At 41.3% G+C, this 7,243-nt stretch overlaps 1 non-coding gene and 1 pseudogene across 2 annotated transcripts; both read right to left on the bottom strand.

The window, feature by feature from the left end:
- Positions 1–481: 481 nt before the first annotated feature.
- On the bottom strand, positions 482–3,754 carry LOC116082695 (annotated as a pseudogene). Its single transcript, XR_004115393.1, has 5 exons — positions 3,704–3,754; positions 3,172–3,621; positions 2,933–3,130; positions 1,697–1,811; positions 482–1,160 (listed from the first exon to the last, which is right to left on the bottom strand). The product of XR_004115393.1 is annotated as an NADH dehydrogenase [ubiquinone] iron-sulfur protein 2, mitochondrial-like (transcript).
- Positions 2,092–2,156, bottom strand: LOC116083148. Its single transcript, XR_004115611.1, has one exon. It is a non-coding gene; the product is annotated as a U7 small nuclear RNA (small nuclear RNA).
- Positions 3,755–7,243: the final 3,489 nt, after the last annotated feature.

Here is a 7,243-nt window from a genome sequence, read left to right as displayed (position 1 = left end):
AAAAAGTGCCATAGGAAGCATTGTCAAATTTGTAATGTAGCCATTTGGTTAGGGAAATCCATTTTGTTCCATTCAAAGGAGTCAGACACAAAGACAAGAAAATCAAAGTGTTATTCTCATTTAGTATAGTTATATCACAATGAGATTGATTAGTGAAAGAACATAAAAAAGAATAGGCTTCTCTGTGAGCTTCTTCGATGACTATTCAGGGAATATAAAAAGTAAATGGTCTGTTTGAATATTAAAAAAAAAAAGCCTACCTTGACACTGCTAAACCATTTTCTTCCTTCCTTCCTTCATTTCTTTCTCTCCCTCTCTCTCTTTCTTTCTCTGCTTCTTTCTTTCTTTCATTTTGGTGGGGAAAGAGTGAGAAAAGATAGCTAATTTAATACAATTTCTTCTTTTCTAGTACATGCACAGAAATCCTGTACAGCTTAGACAACATATACATGTATATTTATACACACAGAGACACAGAACATCATTTTCCATGAGGGACATGTCTGCAAGAGGAAGCTGAAAGGCAAGGGAGATCAAAGGCTGTGCTTTTGCTTATTGGTCCATTTTTCCACACAATGTTCTGGGTACCTATGATGGCTACGACATCTACTAACATATGTCCTTTAGACATCTTGTCCAAACCAGCCAAATGGGCAAAACCAGGAGCCCTGATCTTACACCAATAAGGGCAGCTGTTGCCATTCAACACAAAGTATAGCCCCAAATTCCATTAGGAGCTTCAGGGGTAGTATATGAGAATCCTAGAGGAACTTGGTAGCCCTCACTATACAGTTTAAGGTGATGAATTAATGAAGACACTTTGACATCATCAACCTTGATCTCCCCTGGAGGCATCTTGTTGAGACACAGTTTGATGATTTGAAGGGATTGGTGCATCTCTTCCATACAACACAAGAACCTAGTATGCCAATTCCCTAAGAACCAGTAGGAACATCAAAGTCAATGTGGTCATAAACATCATAGAGCTGGGTCCCACCGGATGCCTGAGCTTCAGAGTATTATGCCAGTGAATCCATAGTTACATGAATCTTCTGCTGATACAACCCCAATGTCAACTACTCTATTTTGCTAGATCCTATTGTTGGTCAACATCTCCTCTACCTCATCATTCTGAAGAAGTTCTTGGAAAACTCATAAATGTCGTCCATACCCATATGCAGCCAGCAAACCCAGTCACTACTGCTGATGCCAAGAAGTGCTTGCTTTCAGGAGCCTGATATGGATGTCTGAAAGGCTGTGCCAAAGCCTTACCGATATGCAGAGGCTTGCAGCCAACCATCGGACTGAGCAAGGGGACTCCAATGGAGGAGTAAGGGGAAGGACTGAAGGAGCTGAAAGGGTTTGCAACCCCATGGGAAGAACAACAGTATCAACCAACCTCCCTTCCCCCAAAGCTCCCAGGGACTAAACCACCAAGCAAAGAATACACATGGAGCTCAAGCTGCATATGTTGCAGATGATTGCCTAGTCGGTCATCAGTGGGAGGGGAGGCCCTTGGTCCTGTAAAGGTTTGATGCCCCAGAGTAAGGGAAAGCTACAGCAGTGAGGTAGGGTGGGAACACCCTCATAGAAGCAGGGGGAAGGGGTGGGATACAGGGTCTTTAGAGGAGAAACTGGAAAGGGGGAGAACATTTGAAATGTAAATAAATAAAATAACCAATAATTTTTTTTAAATGTCATCCGTAAGCCCAAGAGGTAGGTCCTGACACATTCCTAGTAAGATACAAACAGCATGCACTTGGAGAACTCAAACATCTTTTCTTTTTCTTCAAACATCAGAAGAAAGGCACCTGCCAAGGATTAGCCTTGGCTTGGTTGGGTGTCCTGAGGAAGGGGTGTTTGAGAGTGGCAAAAGTACAACTTGAAGTCAATCATAGGTCAAGCTGTGTTCTGCTCAAGACAGCCCTCCAGAGATCTGAGGCAGCCCTCTCTTGCTAGAAATTGTTTTTTTAAAAGCTCTGTGGGTAGCTCATGGGTTTTCCAACCAAAGTTAGAAAAGATGCTAGAAAAAAAAAATTCTTAGATTTTCCATCCAAAAGTCAGAAACGTTGCTAGAAAAAAAAAAAAAATCTTGGATTCTTCTGACCAAAATCAGAAATCCTAATAGAAAAATTCTAAAAGAGCTGTAGTCACTCTCCAAGCAGTTCTCTCTGGGTAGCTCTCTCTTACAGATCAAAGCCCAGACTTTTATTTACATATCAATTCAATAGTTCACCCTATGTTCTCTTTTGATTATTCCATAAATCAGCATTTTATGACCTTAGGACTTTGATTCTTAGAAAAAGATAGCCAGTTTATATATGTATACATACATATATATATGTATGTACATGTTTATATGTTTATATATATAAACATAGCAACACATTCAGAGATATGTCTGCCTTTGTAAGCCCAAACAATAAACTTATCTGGCAGGGATCCTGCCCTGAAACCACCACTCCCAAATCTCTTCATCTCCTTCCTTACTATCTTTCTGACAAGCTGGCTCATAGTGCAGCTGTCTCTATTCCTTTAGGTCTATGAAGCCTCTCATATAATTCATATTGCATCTTTACATTTTGCATATTGAGAAATTATACACTCTTGAATTACATTTTCAGAGTTCTTTCCCAAAGCCTAAAGGGCTGTCCCGAAGGTCATAGCCTTTACCATTTCACTAAGGATATTAGACACATCCTTGCCTCCCTAACTCTGTCTTTGATTATCATGGGATCATTAACCATTAACCAAGGCAGAGAGGGAGAACATCTTCCAAAGGAGGAACATAAAGTACATTATGTACATTAACAAGCCCCACCCCCACAGCAACCAACAACACTCATGGAGGCCCAAGCCCTGCTCGCTCTGCTCTCGGAGTGGGAACTGTGTCACATTGTCCCTTCAGCACAGCAGGACTTGGCAGCAGTACCAATATCTAGGACATGGGTAGTTACACCAAGATATGGTTTAAAATCCATGTGATCTCTCCAAACAGCACTCAGATCCACTGTGCCCCGGGAGCAGGCTGGATGTTTAGCGAGTTCTCCACAGCTAGCAAATAGGCCTGTTCCTTACACATTATGGACACATAGTTTAACTAGTCAAAGTATAGAACAGCTTTTCTACTCTATATTGATTCTATTTTTCTATTCCATTTTTATTGAATACATTTGTCTTGTACTCGGTGAGCTTCTCAGTGCCTTTGTACAGGCACCCAATGTTAGGGTCATACTTCTACACCATCCACCATCTCTCTACTCAGTTCCATCCCCAGTCTCATGACTCCCATGGATTGCTGGGCCTGGGACCCAAAGTTCACGGTCATGGTCACCATTTTTCCCAAGGAAGAGGTTCCTGGGCTGCTTCCTTGGAAAGGTACATGACAGCTCTTGAAAACTGCTCTGCCCATTCTACATCTGGCTGCCATTGCCTAGCTCCTCTGCTGGGCTGACTCGGCAGGCAGGTCCCATACCCTGGCTGCCATTGCCTCGCACCTCTGCTGGGCTGACTCGGCAGGCAGGTCCCATACCCTGGCTGCCTTTGCCTCGCACCTCTGCTGGGCTGACTTGGCAGGCAGGTTCCATACCCTGACTGCCATTGCCTAGTACCTCTGCTGGGCTGATTTGGCAGGCAGGTTCCATACCCTGACTGCCATTGCCTCGCACCTCTGCTGGGCTGACTCGGCAGGCAGGTCCCGTACCCTGGTCAGCACCTGGGTCCCAGTGTTGTGGAGGCAGCTCTGGACTGCCATCTTTACTGAGCTGAAGACTGTATGAAGCAACCGTTTTCTGAGACTAGATTTTTTTTTTGACACTTTCATGTATTTTTGGGCCATGTCATGTGTTGGCTGAAATGTGAGTTAGGTATAGCTAGAAATGAGACATATGCCACACTGACAAGAAGGGCATGGAAAAGCCTGAAACCAATGAGAAGTCCTCTCTCTCATCTGTGGCTCCCCTTTGCCCTTTTCATTGATTTCTTCCAATATCTTCTGCCACATCTTCCCTGGTTATGTCTTATTTGTAAAGCCTGTTCCAGCATGCCCACCCCTCTCTCTTAAAATGACATTTTCAGAGCTTCCATGTCATATCATACCTAATACTCGCATTAAAGAGGAAAATATTAACAGTGACAAAAGCCAGTCATGTGCCCTGGGTTGTTTTGAGCATTGGAGATAGCCACCACATTCTTAACAGAGAGAATCTGAGGCAAAACTAATTCTGCAAAGCTGAGTTCTCTGAAAATGATGTCATGTTATCCTTAGGATCACATAGAAGATGCCACACATTGAGAACTTAGAGATTCACGCCCAAAGAGAGACAATCTTGGCAAGTACAGCATGGGATGGAATATAGGTATTAAAGCATTCTTCAAAAGAATGAATAAAGAAGTTAGCTGTGACTCTTAAAAAGAGTAGTGTGAACTAGGGTGACAGACTCCGTCATGGACGCTAGGTGCTCGCACTGCCTACGGCACTGGATGAGGTTATGTCCTTTTGTGGATTCAGAGACTGTTTTCACTATGGCAGTTCTGCCAGCTTCCACGGTTCCCCCAGGAATCCTGGAGGTGAGTCTGGGTGAGAGTTCTCTCCATTTTTTTCATTCCCCTGCTGTGCTTCAGCTACTGAAGGATTCAACTTTTAACTTTATTTTTGAGATTATAATATAGTTAAAAATGTATCCTTTCCCTTTCCTACCCCCGAGACTCCCTACACTCCTCTCCATTCTCCTTTAAACTCAGTTTTCACTGTTACTGCATCCATATGTGTGTATACATATCCAGATTCCTAAGTATAATCGTTCATTCCATGTAATTTTACTTGTATAGATGTTTTTGGAGCTAACTTTTCTCATTTATCAGCCAGTTGGTGTGCTTTTCCCTGGACAAGGCTACCTCTCCTGCTCACAGCTATCCTCCATTGCCCACAATGCTTTGTGTAGAGTTGAGGCCTCAAGCATTTGTTTTTCCCTGTCCAGTGGACAGCCCATGTCCACTTTGGCATGTCCGTTGACATAGCTCTTGTTTAGGTCACGTTTGAGCATCCACATTAGTAGGAAGGGTTCTTGTTGAGAGGAGAGAAGAGATTTGGTGAGAGAGAGAAAGGAGTAAGAAAAATAATGGGAAGATGTGATCAAAGTATGTTACATGTATGTATGAGAGCATGAAAGAATAAATGAATAAAATTTTTAAAGACTAGAAATACAGCAAGAGGTAGAATTTTTGTTTTATACTCTATAATTATGTTATAATGTAAATTAAAATAAAATATAAAATAAAGAAAAACAATTTTTAAAATGATCTAAAATGGAAATATGGATAAAAATGTGATCCATGGAACATATTACATGAGAAGACAGGCTCTGATCTCTTAGTTTAGATCTAAGCACTATAGTCCAGCTGATTCACACTCAATGCATTTCTTAGCATCATCAGTCCTCAGTGTTTTATTCTTGTGGCTGCAAATGGGAAGCACAGCAATACAGTACCTCACAGGGCTGACTGGAAGATGGGGTGATAGTGTATCTCCTATTCTTATAGCAGTGCACACAGAGAGCAAACCCAACTAGCACAATTATTGTGATTACTGTGGTTCAAGTGCTTCAAACCACAGGCTGAAAATAGCCAGAGGAAATAGGAGAGAGACATTGAGGTGGGTGGAACTTCCATGTTCAGAACAGTTTTAGGCTGATGTCAGGACAGATATTTCTGCTTTGGAAACTCACTTGCAACCCAGATTCAGGTTTTCTACTATATCTTTATCTCTATCTCTATATGTCTATATCTACATCTATATCTATATCTACATATCTATATCTGTCTGTCTGTCTATATGTCTATCTATCTATATATATATATATAATATAATTATTATATATATGATAATATATATTAGGATTTTACTGCTGTGAACAGACACCATGACCAAGGCAACTTTTATAAGAGCAACATTTAATTGGGGCTGGCTTACAGGTTCAGAGGTTCAGTCCATTATCACCAAGGTGGGAGCATGGCAGCATCCAGTTAGGCATGGTGCAGGAGGAGCTGAGAGTTCTACATCTTCATCTGAAGGCTGCTACAAGATTACTGACTTGCAGGCAGCTAGGATGAAGTACTTAAAACCCACACCCACAGTGACACACCTACTCCAACAGGGTCACACCTTCTAATAGTGCCACTCGCTGAGCCTGGGCCATGCATGTACAAACTCTCTCTCTCTCTCTCTCTCTCTCTCTCTCTCTCTCTCTCTCTCTCTCTCTCTTTCTCTCTCTCTCTTTCTCTCTCCCTCCCTCCCTCTCTCTCTCTCTATATATGTATATATGTCAATAAATATGATATATATATATATCATAAATATCTGTCCTGACATCAGCCTAAAACTGTTCTGAATATATATATATATATATATATATATATATATATATATATATATCCTCTGTTCCAGAACTACACCTCATGATTTTTGTTCTCTCTCCCAGCTCTCCTCCTCTCAATACCTGATCTCTACCCCATTCCCTTCCCCAACTCCCTCTCCCAACCAGTTCCCTCCCTCCAACTACTTCAGATGTCTAACATATATATGCATGTATATGTATATATATATATATAGAGAGAGAGAGAGAGAAAGAGAGAAAGAGAGAAAGAGAGGTTGAGAGAGAGATTGAAAGAGGGAGAGATACCTAGATACATAGGTAGAAATATAGATACATATATAGAAAGTCCCCAAGAATAGATTAAGCATCAGAGAGACAACTTAGCACTCCACTTAAGTAGCACTATGAATGAATAACCCTTGTTCTGTACATCTAAGTCAAGGCTTTCTCCTTTGATAAAAGTGTTTGTGATTCAGTTCTTTTCCAGGTTTAGAGAACTAGCTACCCCTCCAGAGGCTAAGTGCCCCCTCTGTGCTCAGAGTTTCTGCCATCTTCACTGTTTCTAAAAAACAAACAAAAAAAACCAAAAACAATGAAACAAAAGGAGAAGAAAGAAAAGAGGGAAGGAAAAGACGAAGAAAGAAAAGAAGGAAAAGAAAAGAAATCAACTAAAATAACCCCCTTGTCATATTTGGGGTACCATACACTGATCTCTCACAGTCATGTTCAAAAGGTAGGAAGAGCTCTTCACCAGTCACATTGCTTACAATAGTGGGTCAGCCTTGTCTTTGCTATTCTTGGTGACAACCAGCAAGAGACATTGCACAGCAGTGCCATAGCAGCAGGTTTTACAAAAAAAAAAAAAAAAA

Source organism: Mastomys coucha, unplaced genomic scaffold (genome assembly GCF_008632895.1).
Source record: "Mastomys coucha isolate ucsf_1 unplaced genomic scaffold, UCSF_Mcou_1 pScaffold11, whole genome shotgun sequence".
NCBI classification, from domain to species: Eukaryota; Metazoa; Chordata; class Mammalia; order Rodentia; family Muridae; genus Mastomys; species Mastomys coucha.
This window is presented reverse-complemented; position numbering and strand designations above follow the sequence as displayed.